Source organism: Saimiri boliviensis, chromosome 3 (genome assembly GCF_048565385.1).
Source record: "Saimiri boliviensis isolate mSaiBol1 chromosome 3, mSaiBol1.pri, whole genome shotgun sequence".
Lineage (NCBI taxonomy): Eukaryota > Metazoa > Chordata > Mammalia > Primates > Cebidae > Saimiri > Saimiri boliviensis.
In genome coordinates, this window is record NC_133451.1 from 2404617 (window position 1) to 2424747 (window position 20131).

The 20131-nt window shown below is 56.2% G+C and overlaps 1 protein-coding gene across 2 annotated transcripts in view; it reads right to left on the reverse strand.

Annotated features, from left to right (window-relative positions):
- Nucleotides 1–20131, reverse strand: part of ZFYVE28 (zinc finger FYVE-type containing 28) — a 152662-nt gene that overhangs the window by 118560 nt on the left and 13971 nt on the right. The window lies entirely within an intron of this gene.

A 20131-nucleotide genomic window follows, 5' to 3' on the forward strand; every position in this document is an offset into this window, starting at 1 on the left:
ACCGCCGGAAGTGACGCATTCCGCTTGCCCGTCATTGGCCAGAACCCATCACGTGGCCTGCCTGCCCGCCTACCGGCCGGAAGCAGGTGACCCAATTCCAGGCCGACGTGATGTCCCTGTCCTCGTGCTGTGCCTGGCGGGAATCTGCCGGTCAGGGATGTGCCGCCCCATGTGGCAAGCCGCTGCGGACACAGCATGTAGGGCCAGGGGCAGTGCCTCGTCTCCAGGAAGAGCCCAGAGAAGGCCTGGGCAGGGAGCAGGGACCCTCGCCAGAGCGTGGGGGGGCTGTTCTCGCAGCACACCCAGATCCCAGGGGTGCTTGTGTGAGCAGGTTCTAGAAGGTTCTGGAATACTGGTTGAACAAGTGCCCTGTGCTGCTCCTGCCAAAAGAGGAGGGGGAAGTTACTGTTCCGGGGGAACGGTGGCCATCGTGATAGGTTGTGGCGTTAGGAGTGACCTGGCTCCCTTATCCGCTCCACAGCTCTCCGTCTCAGAGAGAACTGCCCAAGAAGGAACGGGGAATGCAGGGTTCACAGGAAGGCGATTCCTGGCCAAGGACTGCCGGACAGCAGGAGCCCTGCACCTGGGAAGCCCTGGAGGCCTGCAGGAAAGGGGCCCCGTGTTCACACTGCCTGGGCGCCGATGGGCCGCCCTGTGTCCGGAGTCGCGGTCGGCGGGCACAGCCAAGACAGGTCCTGTGACGCGCGGCTGGCCTCCCATCATCTGCAGGGGCCCTGAATGCAGCGCTCATCCAAGGGAGAGGGCACGGTACACGCTGCCTGCCAGTCCCTGTGCGAACCTACGGATTTACCCATGGGGCTGCTCTCCTAAATTGTCTTCAAAGCTGGGGCATAAATTTAAGACATCAAGACACATAAAAACTGGCAATTGTGACCATATTAAACATGGATTCCATCAGGAGAAGCAAATTAAAAGCTTTCACAACGTCAGTTTCCCAATTAGCTCCTCAGGGTCACTCCTCACAGTGTCAACCCCTAGTACAATTACCCCATGGAAGAAAATCCTAGAGGCAAAGAAAAACGGTCATGGACTATCAACAGCACAGCAAAGCCTCCCACATCTGCTTGGAAATCCCTTTTTCCACGAGGGCACACCTTCTCCCGTCCCACTGCTGCACAAGAAGGGGCGCAGCAGGGCTTTCTAGAGCATCCCAGGACGGGGTCACCCCAAATCCCCAAGACCCACCCAGCTGGCCTCTTTCCTGCCCATGTGACGACTTTATTTACAGAAAGGCTTTCAGAGGAAGGAACACAGGAGAGCTTAGGAGAACATAAGGAGCTTAGGAGAATGAACAGGATGGCTGACGGTGGTGGTGCTCGATGTTCACTGCATTTAGTAAGGACTCAGCTTTACCTCCCAGGGCTGGCTCTAAGAGAATCCCTCCCCTATCAGACTGAGAAAGCTGAACAAGACTGAGGCAGTGAGGATGGGCGGGAACCAGACCACCCAGACCCCCTCCCCTGCTGGGCTGGAGGAGTCGCCCTGGTGGGAACCAGAGGAGGAAGCGTCACAATTTCAACCCGAAATCTAGGAACACAGCTTACCTTTTAAAAATAAGCACTGATGGAAAAGGAAGAGTCCCTCCCACAGAGAGGGAGTGGCCGAGGCAGCTGAATGCCCCCCCCACCCCCAGTAGCTGTGGTTGGTTTGCATTTCTACCCGTCTCCATGGTGGGGGAAGAACCTGGGACCTCAGATCCTCTCTTCCACCCACCTGCACTGCCCCAGCTCCCTCAGAACGTGGCTCCTGCCCTCTGGATCCACCCCATCCCCCCACCATCCTAACAGCTACAGCCCAACCCCACTCACACCGACGGCCAGTCAGGCCATCCAGCCAGGTCCTGCCCACACAGCCAGGGGACATCCCAGCCTCCATGGACCTGGAGCACCCAGAGCCCACCTGGATCTCACATTGGCTTGATTGGGCTGCAGGGGCTAGCATCTGTGCCATGAGAGGCCAGCCTGCCTGAGGCTACCCCCACACCTGACTCTGTTGACCCTGTGAGCCACAGACACACCGCCCAGCCCTTTCCCCGGCCTCCGTGTCCACCACATGAGGAGGCTCAGCCCACTAGAGCCCATGGTCTCCTATGGCCCAACTCAAGGCCAGAAGCAGCAGCTATAGTCCTGCTACACCCAGGGACACATGTAAGTCCAGGGAGCTTCTGACAGATAGGGATGAACTGCCCAAAATCTCACCTAGAAAAAGGCTTTGCCTCCCCCAGGGACACAGGGCAATCACAGCCGTGCGTCAGAAGCACCTGTTTCCTGATCCAGCTCCTCTGGCTTTCTCAGGATGTGTCTGCAGCTTGGGACCTGTCCATTCTGCAGGGAGCCCCAGAATGAGGGTGACAAAGCAGCCCCAAAGCCCCTAAGGAGAGGTGACTCTGCAGAGGTCCTGGCATCCATTTGGGAAGGGAGTGGCCTGCTAGCTCCCTAAACACCCTCAGTAAGAAAACACGCCATGCACTCCCCCTGCCTGCTGACATGGCCGCCCCTCCCGCCTCGGAGCTGCCTCCCAGCTGACTGCAGCTCACCCCTCCCTTCCTCCCTCCCCCCACAATGCTATTGGGAGTTGAATGGCAGCCCCCCAAAGATAGGTTCACCTAGAGCTTGTGAATGTGACCATATGTGGCAAAAGGGACCCTGCAGATGTGTTAAGGATCTTGTGATGAGCCTCCAGATTATCTGGATGGGCACCAAATCCAATGACAAGCGTCCTCAACAGAGACAGAAAGAGGCGGCCGGGCCGTGTGAAGGTGGAGGCGGAGACTGGAGCGAAGCAGACAGAGCCAGCGAGTGCCAAGCTGACCGGCAGCCACCAGAGGCTGGAGGGGCACAGAGCGGGTCCTCCCTCAGAGGTTCCAAGAGGAACGAGACCTGCCGACACCCTGACTGTGGGCTTCTGACCACGGACTCTTAGGGGGTGAATTTCCGTGGTCGAGCCACTCTGTAGAAATTTGTTGGTGACAGCCACAGGAAGTGAACACAAGCAGGGCCGCTGCAGGGAGCCCCGTGTCTCACTGGGGAAGCACCTGAGCCTCAGCTGGGAGGTGACAGGATCCAGGACCCCGTGTTGGAGGCTCAGGAATTCCATTTTCCTGAAGCTGGAGAAGCCATCAGGCAGCGAGGCGACCTGGCCGGGTTTGTGTTCCAGAAATGTCCCCAGAATACTCTGCTTGTATAAATTATACATAAGCATGGCTATGTAAAGAGAGAAAGGTCTGGTAAAAACTCGCTAAAATATCAACACAGTTTCTCTTCTGAGTGGGTTTCCCTTTTGCTGCTGTAGCTGCCTGAAGCTTCAGTTGACGATGAGCACATGTTGCGTTTTTAGACGTTACTACCACAATCAGAATATGATGACGTTGTTTTCCTTTTGTAAGAAAACAAGGCCTGTGGCTGGCCTGGCAGTGTGGCCGGGGCTCACCCTGCCTGCTGCCTTGGTCCTGGGGCACCCAGGTGTCGGAAGCCCTGTCCGGACCGGGTCCTCCTGCTGGATTCTTTCCCACTGCTCAGAAATCCCGTCCTCTGGCTGCCAAGCCTCACAGCTGAAAGTCATTTCATAGAAGACGGCAGCCCCTGTGGGGTGGGGAGCAGATGACTGCGTGTGGGCACACAGCCTCCCCCGACCCCAGGGGCCCTCCTAAATGACCAAGAAGGGGCGTGTCCACCCCAACCCGCTCCCCCCATGTGTCCTGGTGCTCTCTGTCCCCTTCTGCTCCATCCCTGACTTCTGGAGTTAGTGCCTTTTGACAATCCCGCTTCATCCCCACTGCTGCTCACTCACCTCCCTTCCTCTCTCGTGTCCTGGTGGCCGCAGCCCGCCCTGAGCTCTCCCAGCCCGTGCCCACGCCTCAGGTCCACAGACTCGTTCCCACCCTCCCGTCTGGGCAGTGGTTGCCACATTTTTACTTCTGTTTACATTACAGACCCCAAAATGCAAATTACTGTCAGCTAGCACTTAGGAGGTCAATTATCTTTTTTTTGTACTGTGTGTAAATAACAAAATTTGCCATTTTTACCATTTGTAAGTGTACAGCTCAGCGGCACTCAGCACATTCACAATGCTGAACAGCCATCAGCACCGTCCCTCCCCAGAACGTTCTCACCTTCCCAAACCGCAACTGTCCCATTAAACACGCCCTCCCCACGGGCCTCACCTCAGACCCTGGCGCCCACCACTCCCCTTTCTCTACCTAAAGATTTGACAACTCTACGGCCTCCTGTAAGTCCATTTTTTCTTCTTTTTTTTTTTTGAGATGGAGTCTCGCTCACTCACCAGACTGGAGTGGAGTAGAATGGTGTGATCTCAGCTCACTGCAACCTCCACCTCCTGAGTTCAAGCAATTCTCCTGCCTCAGCCTCCTGAGTAGCTGAGACTACAGGAGTGCACCACCACACCCAGCTAATTTTTGTATGTTTAGAAAAGATGGGATTTCGCCATGTTGGCCAGGCTGGTCTCCAACTCCTGACCTCATGATCTGCCCTTCTTGGCCTCCCAAAATGCTGGGATTACAGGCGTAAGCCACCACACCCAGCCAAGTCAATTCTCCCTTAAAAAGAGAAAAGGGATCTCTTCTATTGATCCCCAGCCTTCCTGGGAGGACCCAAGGCCGGTGGAAAAGGAGCTTTGGAGCCAGCATCTGGGCCCCAGGGCTATCACGCCCTCATATAGGGAGACTGGACCTTGAAGAGTCTGTTGACTTTATCCAGTTTTCTTCTTACCCTCCTTGCCCACATTCTGCCAAAGATGAGCCAGCCATGAGCTCTGCCTCTCTCTAATGGGCTTTCCCCTCGGGAGTTCAGTTCACCTGTCGTGCAGTAACAGATGACCAAGCTCCGCAGCCTCAGACGGCGCCTGCTTTTTAGCTCACAGCTCTGAGCATGAGCTGCCTGGCAGGGCTGGGTTCAAGCTGGCGGCCTGCAGAGGATCTGGGGGGAAACGGCTTCCCAGCTCATTCAGGTCACTGGCAGAACCCAGGTCCTTGTAGGTGCAAATCCGAGGTCCCCTTTCCTTGCTGGCTGTCAGCCGGGACTTCTCTCAACTCCCGAGGCCGCCCACAACTCCTGGCACGTGGCCCCCTCACCCTCCATCCTCGAGGCAGCAACAGCACACGCAGGCCCCTCCTGCTTCGTCTCTGACTCCCGCCGTCTGCCAGAGGAAGCTCCTGTGACCAGACCAGGCCAGCCCAGATAACCTCCACACGAGGTGGCTCTGCCATACACAATGTGACCGTCTCAGGAGTGGAGCCCAGAGGGCAGGATGTGGGATCTTAGGGGTTATTTTCAGAACCATGCCTGCATCCTGCAGCCTCGGCTCTCAGCAGGCTACGTGTGTTTTCTCTCGCTCCTTTCCTTGGCGTTTATCTGTATCTTAGTGGAAGCAACAGGCCTCCCACATCAATTAGGTTTCTCAACTTTATCATCATTTTAACTTGTTTACAAAGAAATGGCATGTTTGCTTAAGAGCTGAGGGTTCCATTTTCTGATCACAGCACCCCACATTTTGGGAATTACACTGCGATGCCACACGCCTTGCTGGCTCCCAGGGCACCTGCCACGGGTCATTCCCACACTCCGTCAGCATCTCATCTCCCTCCCTCCATGGCCCTGGGTGGCAGTGCTACGGCCAGCCTCACCTGATGGGGGGAAACTAAGGCACATCAAGGCCAAGCCACTGGTCAAGGTCACACCGCTAGTGCGTGGGGCCTCAGGAGTCAGTGCAGGTGCTGGCTCTCAGCCCTAGCCACGAAGCTTGCTCTGAGGCTGCCCACCTTCATTCGTCGTAAATGTGTACCAGCAGAGGCATCCTAGGCCAAATGTGATCATTTAAGCGGCTCCTTGTGCACTTTACCCCCTTTAACAGCTTCTCAGCCAACTGCTGGGTACCAGGGGCTGGGCGAAGGGTGATGGAGGAGCGGGGAGGGCGAGGGGAGACGGAGGAACGGCTGCTTCAGGGGTATGAGGTTTCCTTTGGGGAGATAAAAAGGTTCTGAACTAAACAGAGGTGATGGCCGCACAGCCCTGTGAAGGGACCAAATGTCACTGAGTTATTCACTTTAAAATGGTTTGGCCGGGCATGGTGGCTCATGCCTGTAATCCCAGCATTTTGGGATGCCAAAGCAGACAGATCACCTGAGATCAGGAGTTCAAGACCAGCCTGACCAACATGGCGAAACCCTATCTCTACAAAAATACAAAAATTAGCCAGGTGTGGTGGTGAGTGCCTATAATCTCAGCTACTCAGGAGGCTGAGGCAGGAGAACTGCTTGAACCTGGGAGGTGGAGGTTGCGGTGAGCCAAGATTGTGCCATTGCACTCCAGCCTGGACAACAGAGCCAGACTCCATCTCAAAAAAAAAAAAGTGTTTTTTTATGTTACCTGAATTCCACATAATTACAAACTCTGTTCTGGGTGGAATAAAGCAGCTCCCTAGGGCAGGGCATGCTGGGGAGAAAGCAGCCCCCCCAGGCCAGCCTGGCTGGATGGCACCAGACCCTGAGCTTCTCCCTAAACAAGCAATGGTCACTCCCCAGCCCATCATGACACAATGCCTAAGTATATCCTACATCAGAACAAACATGACAATGACAATTGGGACAAAAAGTATGAAGCAGCTGGGACTCTCGGGAACGCAGGTGCAGTCATGCTGCGTCCCTTCTTTCATCCGTGCTCAGCACACACGCAGTTTGGGAGTGAACTCACTGAAAGCCAGCGTCTGCAGCAGGTCTGGTTAGATTCATCCTTTACAGTGGACGAAAGGAAACTGAGGGCCGCTAATAGGACCATCCCACTGCATCCTCCTGACTCTTACATCTTATTAAATTATTTAAATGCAGCTGGATTTTGCAACTCACAATGAATTGTTTATATCCTTTCTGTCACTTAATTCTTCCTATAACTCAAAGGAAAAGTTATCGGCCGGGCGCGGTGGCTCAAGCCTGTAATCCCAGCACTTTGGGAGGCCCAGGCGGGTGGATCACGAGGTCAAGAGATCGAGACCATCCTGGTCAACATGGTGAAACCCCGTCTCTACTAAAAATACAAAAAATAAGCTGGGCATGGTGGCGCGTGCCTGTAATCCCAGCTACTCAGGAGGCTGAGGCAGGAGAATTGCCTGAACCCAGGAGGCGGAGGTTGCGGTGAGCCGAGATCGCGCCATTGCACTCCAGCCTGGGTAACAAGAGTGAAACTCCGCCTCAAAAAAAAAAAAGGAAAACTTATCGAAGGAAACGTTATGTCCTCTTAATTCGTTTGTCAAACTCCCACCTCCCATCTCTTCCCATACCCAATATTTAAACTGACCTCAGTCAAGAAGCTCAGCTTTGGCCCTGGGAGTTTAATGAGAATTGCGCTTCACACATCTCAGCTGTAAGGAATTTACAAAAACACGTGCCTAAGTAGAATCGACCCTGGCTGCAGTTACAAGAAAAGAAAAAAGCTTTTATCTCTTTCCAGATTCTTCAGGCAAATACATAGGATCTTTCACTCCTCTCAGAAGGCCTCGGATTCACAAAGCTCGCGCCCCTTCTTCGAGGTTGCTGTCGTGCTGATCATGGCCAGCCAATCCCATCTCATCTGCAGAGCCCCACAGGAGACCCCCACAGCTCCTCGGCCCATGGAGTGAGGCTGCTGGCAGCACCCAGAATCTCACAGCGCCTGCTGCGTTAAAGGTCACTCCATCTACCTTTTCCATTTCTAGACACACAACACCTACCTTCCCCTTGTCAAATACAGAGTCATTCCAATACTGGAAAAACTTGCTGTTTTACACATAATGCCACAGGCAACAGTAATTTAAAACTCCCGGGCTGGGAATTCCTTGGCAGGCAGGCCACACAGGCCTGGAGTCAGCTAGTTCCCAACTATGCAAAAAAGTTAATGGGTGTGCTAGTTACTTTTGTTCATGTTGTGAGGCCCCCCCGGAAGCTCACCCCCCACCGTGCAGGTGGGACCTGCCATGACCACCCTTGCCCACCCCTCGGCCACTTGCACACCTCGCACGGGCCCTGAGCCTGGCTCTCACAGCCCCTCCCAAAGCTAGATGGCAGCCATATGTAGCCCTGAAGTGTATTTCTGGTTGTTTTTGACTCTATAAAAAGGACATCATGCATATGCGATATTTTCAGACTGGCTTTTTTCACTCCAGATTAAGCTGCTGAGACTCCCCCCAGCCCCATGCCACAGCCCCTCCTCCTGTAACTGGACGCCCCCAATTCACTCAGCCACTCCTGCAGACTGGGGGACGGACTTCCGGGCTTTCCTGTGGTGAGCAGAGCTGGCCGCGCATGTCCCCAGGAGGCATGTGCTAGTTCCTGTGGCGGCCACAACAAATCACTACAAACTCTGTGGCTAAAGATGACAACATCCACAGCTTACAGTCTGGGAGGACGGAATTCCAGCCTGGGTCTCACTGGGCTAGAGCCAGCGCCAGCAGGAGCACACAGCCTTCAGGAGGTTCCAGGGAAGAGTCTGCTTCCTTCTCACCTTGCACCGATACTTCCCGGCACGTGGCCGCCGCCTCCACCTTCGGAGCCAGTGGCGTTGCACCTCTATAGCATTCTTCCCAAGCTCCTCTCTCTGACTCTCCTGTCCCCTTTTCCACCACTGAGGACTCCTGTGGCTGCATCGGGCCCACTCAGGTAATCCAAGAAAATCTCATGATCTTAAGTCAGTGATGAGCAGAAGCAGTTCCATCTGCAACCTTCGTCTCTCCATTGCCACACACCTGATCGATTCACAGGTTCCAGGGATTCACACATGGACACCTTTGGGGGCCATTATTCTGCCTGCTGCAGGTAGCAAGGCAGTCATATCTACAATCTCACAGCCACACCTGCTCCAATGCCTGGACCTGGAGGGCTCCTTCACGTTGCCAGCTGTCTGGCAAAGCTGCCCTCTCGGGCGCGGTGGCTCACGCCTGTAATCTCAGCACTTTGGAGGCCGAGGCAGGTGGACCATGAGGTTAGGAGTTCGAGACCAGCCTAACCAACATGGTGAAACCCCGTCTCTACTAAAAACACAAAAATTAGCTATGCATGGTGGCACGTGTCCGTAATCCCAACTACTCAGGAGGATGAGGCAGAAGAATTGCTTGAACTCAGGAGGCAGAGGTTGCAGTGAGCCAATATTGTGCCACTGTACTCCAGCCTGGGCAACAGAGTGAGACTCCATTTCAAAAAAAAAGGCACTCTGTCACTGTGGACTTGAGCTACAGTTCCTGGCCCCCTATGGTGGCTGCATTTCTCTTCACAGGGTGGTTGATCGCATGAGAAGGGTCATGAACAGCAGGTTATAATGGTTCCAGCTCTGTGCACACAAGGTCCTAAAAAATCAAAGCCTCCTTTCTAGCAAGGCACATGCTTCCAGCCAGCTCAGTCACAGACAGGGGCCAGCATGTTGGGTCACACGGGTGTGCAATCCAATCCAGCATGTTGGGTCACATGGGTACGCAGGAACCACTCTGCGCAGCTGCATGGATGCCTGATGGCACGCGTGCCTGCTTCCATCACTGTGTCTGCAGTCAGAGGTGCCCTTGCCCTTGCAGCAACCCTGGTGCCAGTGGCAGATGCCAGCACCAGCACAGTGGGTGGCACAGGGCAGGTGCCTTGCAGATGCAAGGGACTATCATGCAATTTCTTCCCTGCCAAGGGCAAGGCCAGCCCTCGTGATGCTCTCTGATTTGGCATTAAAAATCCCACCGCATCAGGCCAGGAGAAGCTTCTGTCTTCTTTCCAGGAGATGAAATGAAATGGCCTAGAGTGAAACCCCTTTGTTCGAGACTGAAAAGAATCGTACCCAATAGGATAACTGGCCCTCCTGTCCTCAGCTCAAATTTTCAGGGTCACTGGTGTCCGATCCCAGCAGCTCCCCATCACTGCCATGCCAGTGGCTTCCTGCTGGGTCCTCCCCCATCTGGGTTCCTTCTGCAGAGCAGACGGCGAGGGCACTGAGCCTCAGGAAGGCACTGAACTCAACTTCCATGTTCTCTTTACTCGACTAATAAGAGGAATTCAGACACGCTACCTAACACTTCATAATCCCTAACATACTTAACCACACGCTTTCTCGTCCAAGAGCAGGCGAGCCTGCAAGGTGAAGGCTTTGCTTCACCGTGAAGAGCACTACTCCATCCAAGTAGCCCGGCCCTCAGCCCCAGGGGGACCCCAGCGCTCTGCCCACACACAGACGCCAGTCCAGGTTGTGGGAGCTGGAACAGTGTGAGGGTGGGGACTTTGCTCAGCACAGCCTGGCTTCCACACTCAGGTGCGGTGTACATCCGTCGTGGAGCAGAGTCCCCAAAGCTCCCTTGGTGGCATCCCATGGCACTGGCCTGGAATTTTCAACCTGGGAGCAGGAAACAGGGTTTCCTGACATTTCTTCCCCACTCCCAGCTCTTCTGCAACCAAGGTCACCAGGAACACCAGGCCAGAAGAGGCGGTCGGCCCCAACACAGAGGGACAGGCTTCGCCCACAGCGCTGCCACCACACCCAGATAATGGGCCAAGATGGCAGAAGGGAGGCTCGCAGGAGGCAGCGGGACTCTGGGTTAGGCCCGGTTCTTTCTCACCCAAGGCACCGCTGACACTTGGCAGCAGGCGGTCCCTCGTCAGGGTCTCTCCTGTGCATGTGGTATGGTTAGCACCCCCACATGGCTTGACAACCAAAAATGTCTCCAGACCTCACCTGTGTGCCCTGGGTCCGCATCAGCCCGTGCGAGACCCACTGGGTAAATCTCTACTAAGGCAGCATTTGATGGGACCTGCTGTGATTTCGGCCATTTCGAAGACGGGACCCAGTGGCAGGGGTGTCCGAGGACCACACGGAGCCCCACGTGGCTGAAATGGAGGGCAGCCGGTAGTGGGAGGGCACCTGACCCTGAAGGGGCTTAACTCCAACTGTCACGGGGTCACTGGAGGGGTCGGGGTGGGGGGTAATGGTGGTTCCTTAGCAAGGAGGTGTGACAGGAATTTAATTGTGTTTCAACCATCACTCTGGCTGCTGTGCTGAGAACAGCCAAGGGGGTCAGGGTGGGAGCCAGGGTAGAAGGAGGGAGGCTGGCTCAGAAGCGACTGCCACGGCTAGAAATCAGGGAGGCGTCAAAAGGGGTCATCTCCTGCAAACATTTTTCTATTATTTATTATGGTAAATTGCTGTGATGTAAACATAATACAAAAATCTACCTTTTAATCTTTTTTTTCAGTGTATGACTCAGTGGCATTAAATGTTATTGCTGGGCCGGGCGTAGTAGCTCACGCCTATAATCCCAGCACTTTGGGAGGCTGAGGTGAGCAGATAACCTGAGGTCAGGAGTTCGAGATCAGCCTGGCCAACGTGGTGAAACCCCATCTCTACTAAAAATACAAAACATTAGCCAGGTATGTTGGTGGGTGCCTGTAATCCCAGCTAGCTGGGACGCTGAGACAGGAAAAACAGCTTAACCTGGGAGGTGGAGGTTGCCATGAGCTGAAATTGAACCACTGCACTCCAGCGTAGGCCACTGAGCAAGACTGTCTCAAAACAACAACAAAAAAATGTATTTACATTGCTGTGCAACCATCACCACCATCCCTCTCCAGAACGTTCTCACCTTCTGAAACTGAAACTCTGTCCCCATTAAACCCTCATTCCCATTCCCCTCCCCTAGCCTCACAGTATTAGTCCTTTTCAATTTAGTCTTTTTCAGCCGTGTCCTCACGGGTCATCCATGCTGTATTATGTCAAATGTCCTTCTTTTTCAAGGCTGAATAATATCCCACTGCATGCACACACCACATCTTGTTCATTTATTCACCCACTGACGGACACGTGTCTGTTTGGAGTGGCACTGCCGCAAACACACGTGCTCCTGGAGACGCTGTGGAGGCCATGCCTACAGGATGCGTGGAGGAATGTGCGGTGAGAAACCAGGAGGAGAGCTGGCGGGTTTCCAGGCCTGAGGTTCGGTGAGGCGGCCAGGGTGGGGAAGGCCAGCGCCATGCTGGGTGCAGGGCACTGACATGGGAGGCCACTGGGCCATCACAATGGGCTCCTTGGGGGAGCAGCCAGAACACAGAGAAGTGGACTTCCAGGAGGGCATCCAGAAAGCTTCCTTAAGGACGTCTGCCGAAAAGAGGGCCAGGAGCTACGGAGTGGCAGCTTGAAAGACAGCAGCCCAGGAGGCTGCTACATGGCTGCTGCTTTAGAGACAGGAGGGGTCACAGCAGGTTTTCCCCTCTATGGGAATCATAGACTGGGAGAGACCAGTACAAGAGACAGGGCACCGCAGGAAGCTCTTTTTTTTTTTTTTTTTAAGACGGAGTTTCGCTCTCCTTACCCAGGCTGGAGTGCAATGGCGCGATCTCGGCTCACCGCAACCTCCGCCTCCTGGGTTCAGGCAATTCTCCTGCCTCAGCCTCCTGAGTAGCTGGGATTACAGGCACGCGCCACCATGCCCAGCTAATTTTTTTGTATTTTTAGTAGAGACGGGGTTTCACCATGTTGACCAGGTTGGTCTCGATCTCTCGACCTTGTGATCCACCCGCCTCGGCCTCCCAAAGTGCTGGGATTACAGGCTTGAGCCACCGCGCCCGGCCTAGGAAGCTCTTGAATAGGAAAACAGGTGAGAGCCGGCACATAAGAGGGGTTGAGATCTAGCACACAAGGAGGGTGAGATCCAGCACACAAGGGAAGTGAGATCCAGCACACAAGGAGGGGTGAGATCCAGCACACAAGGAGGGGTGAGATCCATCGCACAAGGAGGGTGAGATCCATCACACAAGGAGGGGTGAGATCCGGCACACAAGGAGGGTGAGATCCATTGCACATGGAGGGGTGAGATCCAGCACACAAGGAGGGCTGAGATCCATCACACAAGGAGGGGTGAGATCCATTGCACGAGGAGGGGTGAGATCCATCGCACGAGGAGGGTGAGATCCAGCGCACGAGGAGGGTGAGATCCATCGCACAAGGAGGGGTGAGATCCATCGCACAAGGAGGGTGAGATCCAGCACACAAGGAGGCTGAGTACTGGCACACAAGGAGGGGTGAGATCCGGCACACAAGGAGGGTGAGATCCATCGCACAAGGAGGGTGAGATCCATCGCACAAGGAGGGGTGAGATCCGGCACACAAGGAGGGTGAGATCCATCGCACAAGGAGGGTGAGATCCAGCGCATAAGGAGGGGTGAGATCCGGCGCACAAGGAGGGTGAGATCCATCGCACAAGGAGGGGTGAGATCCGGCACACAAGGAGGATGAGATCCGGTGCACAAGGAGGGTGAGATCCATTGCACAGGAGGGTGAGATCCATCGCACAAGGAGGGGTGAGATCCGGCACACAAGGAGGGGTGAGATCCGGCACACAAGGAGGGGTGAGATCCATCGCACAAGGAGGGTGAGATCCAGCACACAAGGAGGCTGAGTACCAGCACACAAGGAGGGGTGAGATCCGGCACACAAGGAAGGTGAGATCCATCGCACAAGGAGGGTGAGATCCGGTGCACAAGGAGGGGTGAGATCCATCACACAAGGAGGGTGAGATCCATCGCACAAGGAGGGTGAGATCCATCGCACAAGGAGGGTGAGATCCATTGCACAAGGAGGATGAGATCCATCGCACAAGGAGGGTGAGATCCATCGCACAAGGAGAGTGAGATCCGGCACACAAGGAGGGTGAGATCCGGCACACAAGGAGGGTGAGATCCATCGCACAAGGAGGGTGAGATCCGGCACACAAGGAGGGGTGAGATCCAGCGCACATAGTGGGTTGAGATCTAGCCCTGCACTGGTGGGTGCAGCAGAGGGTATGGCTAACTACAAAGCTGCACCAACAGCCTGTCTGTCCGTCCAGTCCTGTGTGTTCAGGCCTCTCCTTCTGTCCAGAGGTAGAGTCTCCAACCCTCTTCGTGGACCTGGGCTGGCCCGTGACTTGCCTGGACTGTGAGAATGCCAGCATTGCCCTACCACACCCCTGACCACAGTGCCCCCAACCATGTCCCCAAGATGGCTATACCCTCACAAGGCAGTCCTCAGGAAGGCCAGGGCCTCTGCTGTCTGGTTCTCTGCCAAGTCCCAAAGCCTGGCACATCACACATGCCCAGTTCATGTCTGTTGAATGAATACATGACTGTTCTAACTCTGTGCCTCTTTTGAGATGGTCAGGGAGGGGCTTATCCTTCCTTCCACTGCACCAGGTGGCCTACAGGGAAGCCGCCTGCCTCCAACCCAGCAAGTGGTGACGCTTGGATCCCAAGTGCAGGGCGGAGCAGAAGAAACAGTGCAGGCCCTAACTTGGAGCAGAGCTTGGAGCAGGCCCCAGGCCACCATCTGGACCCAAACTCTGCTGGACGTGAGCCGCACCAGTCACATGGGCCCAGACGGGGCTGGGTGCCCTGTCACCTGCGTCAAAGCTTCCTCAGCACAAGGTGAAAGAGGGCCGGGCGCCCACTGTGGCCACTAAGAGGCACCACCACGTCCTCCTCAGAAAGGGGAGCCCGAGGAAGTGCCGGCACCATGCAGCACATACAGGGCAGGGGTGGCCCGCTGCCACTTCCGACGCTGCCTCTCCACATGCAGGGTCCTTCCCAGGAACTTCTCAGGGTGGGCACAGAACCCTGACCCTCCCCAGAGCTACTCGGGGTGGGCACAGAACCCCAACCCTCCCCGGGGCTCCTCGGGGTGGGCACAGAACCCCAGCCCTCCCCGGGGTTCCTCGGGCTGGGCACAGAACTCCAACCCTCCCCAGGGCTCCTCGGGCTGGGCACAGAACCCCAACCCTCCCCGAGGCTCCTCAGGGTGGGCACAGAACCCCGACCCTCCCCGGGGTTCCTCGGGCTGGGCACAGAAACCCGACTCTCCCTGGGGTCCCTCGGGGTGGGCACAGAACCCCGATCCTCCACGGGGCCCCTCGGGGTGGGCACAGAACCCTGATCCTCCACAGGGCTCCTCGGGGTGGGCACAAAACCCTAACCCTCTATGGAGCTCCTCGGGGTGGGCACAGAACCCTAAACCTCCACGGGGCTCCTTGGGGTGGGCACAGAACCCCGACCCTCCCCAGGGCTCCTCGGGGTGGGCACAGAACCCTAAACCTCTACGGAGCTCTTCGGGGTGGGCACAGAACCCTAACCCTCTACGGAGCTCCTTGGGATGGGCATAGAACCCTAACCCTCCATGGGGCTTCTCAGGGTGGGCACAGAACCCTAACCCTCTACAGAGCTCCTTGGGGTGGGCACAGAACCCTAACCCTCTATAGAGCTCCTCAGGGTGGGCACAGAACCCTAACCCTCTGCAGAGCTCCTCGGGGTGGGCACAGAACCCTAACCCTCCATGGGGCTCCTCGGGATGGGCATAGAACCATAATCCTCCATGGGGCTTCTCAGGGTGGGCACAGAACCCTAACCCTCTACAGAGCTCCTCAAGGTGGGCACAGAACCCTAACCCTCCATGGGGCTTCTCAGGGTGGGCATAGAACCCTGACCCTCCCTGGAGCTCCTGTGACATCAAGAGCCTGCAACGTTCCTCAGGAGCCACAGGTCAGGGTGAGTACATTTTTACTCGATTGTGTTTAATTCACCTACATGCATGGTGCTGCGGCTGCACACCTGTGCACAGAGTTGGTGTATCGCAGGATATCTGGAAGTGCTGAGTGCCGTGAATGGTGGCCATCATGTTACTTCATCATGACACGAATACCTGATCTCAGCAAGTGACGCCCTTAATTTAACTCTGTGACAGCACACGCACAACACTGGCCTCCTCACACATTACCATTCCTGGTCTCAGCTCCCAAAATTCAGGTGTCTGAGCCACCGCGATTCGACAGGAGCCCAGGTCCTGAGCCACCACAGGAGTGACGGTCAAGAGGCCCCCAGATACCCCAGTTTGCCAGGGTCTATTGGTCAGGGCTCTCTGGAGGCAGAACTAGGAAGACAGAGACATAGGAAGGGGAGTTTATTTAGTATTAACTCACGATCACAAGGTCCCACAATAAGCCGTCTGCAAGCTGAGAAGCAAGGAGAGCCAGTCCCAGCCGGAAGAACTTGGAACCTGATGTTGGCGGGCAGGAGGCGTCCAGCACGGGAGAAGACAAAGGCTCCGACTGGGAGGCGAGGCCCGTCTCGCCTTTTCACATTCACTGCCTGCTTTACGTTCCAGCCGCGCTGGCTGCCGATGAGATGGCGCCCGCCAGATGCAGGGTGGGTCTGCCTGTCCCAGCCCACGGACTCAAATGTGGGTCTCCTTGGGCACCACCCACATGGACACACCCAGGATCAATACCTTCATCCTTCAACCCAGTCAACTTGGCAGTATTAACCATCACACAGGATGAGGAATTCCAGAGCAATAGGACAACTATTGATTGTGGTTGACTTACACTCTTTGTTCACAAGGATGGGAGGGGCAGATGTCACACGCTGAGACTGTCCCCAGGTGAGCACAGTGGGGGATGGAAACCGTGCCTGGGGAGGAAGCCTGGGCAGGTGGGCCATCTCCCCAGTACCCAGGGGAAGCACTGGCTCCTTGGAACTCAGGGGGCCCCGGAGGGGACAGCCAGTGGGAGGTGAAGGCATCGACCCTGCAGGCCCTGCCACCTTGCGCTGGTCACAGCTCACAAGCAATGACTAACGGCCCCGGGGGGAGGTGCCAATTCAACCCCAAACAGGCTATCCCATGCAGAGCCACCCAGGGGTGTCCCAGTTACAGGGGCAGGAAAGCAGTGCCACCCCCGCCTCGGGCAGGTGGGTGGGGCTAGGGCAGGAGTCCAGGTGCCCAAGTCCCACCCTCACAGCCTGTGCAGTGGGTAGTCCAGGGCCCAGGTCACAGGGACACATCCTCCCAGCTGGGCAGCGCTCAGAAGCCATCCAAGCCACAGAATGTTTTCACTCTGACACCCCAGGGTGCCACCTGCCCCCACCTTGCACCCACCTCCTCCTCCTCCTGGCTTCGTGAGTTCTGGGCCAAGGAAGAGAGTGTCTCCAGAGAGGCTTTCCACAGGATAAAACTGCCTTTTCCACAGGCCTGCCTTTTTTGGTCAAAACTGCCAGGAGCCAAAACGAGTACCCCCTGGAGGTCCCTCCCACACTGCACCACAGTCCACCCCAAGAACACCCCTAGAGTCCCAAGAACCTCTAAGACTTCCGGGACTCAGGCACAGAGGGGAGGCCGCAGCTCCACGGGAGCCTCTTCATCCATCAGCAGCAAAACCCTTGGGGGTCCCAGTGGTAGCAGGGGTCCTGGCCCAAGCCCTGGGCTGCGTCCTCTCCTCGAGCCTGTCTCATGGGAAAGACCTTTCAGACAAAACCAGCTCACCTGGCCCTGCCCACGCTCCCTGAAGCCCCGTGTGTGGTGCTGGCCAGCCTGCAGCATTCTGGCTGCCCCGGGGCTTTGTCATGCTGCAGTCTCTGCTGTCAGGAGACACTGGAAGGAATCCCAGGCCTGCAGGCTGTGGAGGGACAGTGGTAGCAGCTTTTGAAATCCTCTCCCTGGCGCAGGAGGAGGGACTCGCTCAGCTGGATCCCCAAGGAGCATGGAGCTCCACTGCCACCACTCCCCTCATGCCACCAGGCACTGCACAGACAGCGCTGCCTCACGGAGCTCTTTCAACCCGGGGACAGCCGGACAACCGTGCAGGGTGGGTGGGGCCTCTCCTCCCCCACCCCTCCCAAGGTCAGCTGCTCCAGGATTTGGCTCCAGGCGTCGACACCGCCCCAGCTATCAGACATCCCCCAACCCCACCCCACCCCTGCCGCACCTGCGGCCTGGGTTCGGGTTCACAGAAGGTGCTGGAGGGTGGTGTCCTGCAGCCTCGGCTTGGCTACAGTCCCCAGAAGTCCTGATGGGTCAGCAAGAGCTGAATTAGGCAGAGCCGGCAACAGCAGCAAAAACTAGCAGGAACAGCCTCGAGCCAGGGCTGCGCCAACATCACTGTCTGAGTTGGCTCCACAAAGCCCCGGGGAAGCGGCCGAGGGAGGACAGCGAGGAAGCAGCACACAGAGCACAGCGGGAACTCGCCAGCCAGCTGGCCGGCCACGCAGCCACGCAGCCACACAGCCACGCTCAGACAGACACCAGAAAAGGCTTCGAGCGGACTATGCAAAGCCGTCGCAGCTGTGCCAGACTAATCAGCTCAGGTGCGTTTTCACTGTTTGCCCACCCACATCTAACGGCATCTCAACTCCGCCAGCGCTGGAGTTTCAGCTCACTCTGCTTTCAGTCAGCCTCTCACTGCGCGAAAACCGGGCAGCACCTGCAGGGCCAGGCCCGCCCCCTCCACCAGGGCCCCGCCAGCTGACACCAGCATGGTCTTCACGGGGCATGCCTCCCGCCGCCCATCCAGCACCCTCAGAAACGCGATCCCCACTTGGGAGTCTCCACGAGGCTGGCGAGCCGTTACCTGTGTTTGAGGAAGTCAAAGTACACTGCTGACCTCTCTGACAACATGGCACGCAGAGCAATGCACACCCTTTCCCACGGCCGCCCGACGACCCCGCTGGGCCGTGGCCCAAGCCTGTGTGACCGCAGCTCCTTCTGCTCGGCTGCTGGGGCTACCCTGAGCCCCAGCTCCCCACAGCTGCCCCCACACCGCCAGGGCTGCAGCCCAGGAGGGGACGAAGCCTGTACCCCAGCGTTGGGTCCGCAGAGGGATCTGAGACGGGCAAAGGATTCGGGGGACCTTGTCACCGCCACTCAATGGGGGCATGGGGAGACCTTCCATCGAGAGAAAGATGTGGTCACACACAGGAGTGCCAACCCGCAATATGAGCCTTCCAGAATTCTCAGAGCCCGGCCCTGGCCAGCCATGGACTGTGCTGGGAGGACATAGCCCCACTTCTGAAGACCTCCCAGGCCTGTGGTTTCAAGGGGTTTGACTTGATTTACAAGCACATGAGAAGTTCACCCGGGCTGGGGTAGCCCAAAGCCATGGCACACAGTGGGGCCACAGATACCCCCTCAGGCCCCTCACAGCACTCACAGACCCCACCTCCAATGACCCACTCTGCCAAGAACCACAGTGGAAGCCAGCTGCCGTGGCTCATGCCTGTAATCCCAGCACATTGGGAGGCCGAGGCGGACAGATCACCTGAGGTCAGGAGTTTGAGACCACCCTGGACAACATGGTGAAACTTCGTCTCTACTAAAAGTACAAGAAAAAACTAGACGAGCGTGGTGGTGCGTGCCTGCAGCCCCAGCTACTCAGGAGGCTGAGGCAGGAGAATCGCTTGAAACCAAGAGGTGAAGGTTGCAGTGAGCTGAGACTGTGCCTTTGCACTCCAGCCTGGGTGACAAGAGCAAAACTCCATCTAAAAAGAAAAAAAAAAAAACAAGGAACCACAATGGGGAAAGCAGTTGGCGGTTCCTCAAAAAGTTGCACATGGAGCTACATGGTCATTCCACCCAGGCACTTCCCCAAGATAATCAAAGCAAAGACTCAAACACACACGTTCAGGCAGCGTCGCTCACAACAGCCAAAAATGGAAGCTACCCAAATGCCCATTGGCGGGTGAATGGAAAACAAAAAGTGGTCTATCCACATCATGGAATATTACTCAGCCACAAAAAATGAGACTTAACACGTGCTACAACGTGGATGAGACTGCAAGGGAAGAAGCCAGACACAAAAGGCCCCACAGCGTACAATTCCCTTTATATGAAACGTCCAGAAGGGCAGACCCACAGAGACGGAAAGCCGACTGGAGGTGACAGGGCAGGGGCAGGGTGAGTGGGGAGTCACTGCATAATAGATGCAGGGTGTCTATACGGGATGATGGGAAGCTTTAACACCAGAGAGCGCCAGTGATGGCACCACATGGCGAATACAGGAAATGGCACTGCCTGCTTGAAACGGTTACTTATGTGTTCTGTGCATCTCACCCTCTCAAGCTTGCTCTTCATTTTTTTTTGTTGTTGTTGTTGTTGTTGAGACAGAGTCTTGCTCTGTCGCCGTCGCCCAGGCTGGAGTGCAGTGGCGCAGTCATAGCTCTCTGGAGCCTCAAACTCCTGGGCTCATGTGATCCATCCCCCTAGGCCTCCCGGAGTAGCTGGAATTATCGGTGTGCGACACCATGCCCAGCCTCACTTCCTTTTTTTTTCTCACTTCAATTTCTTAAAAGATTAAAACATATAACAAC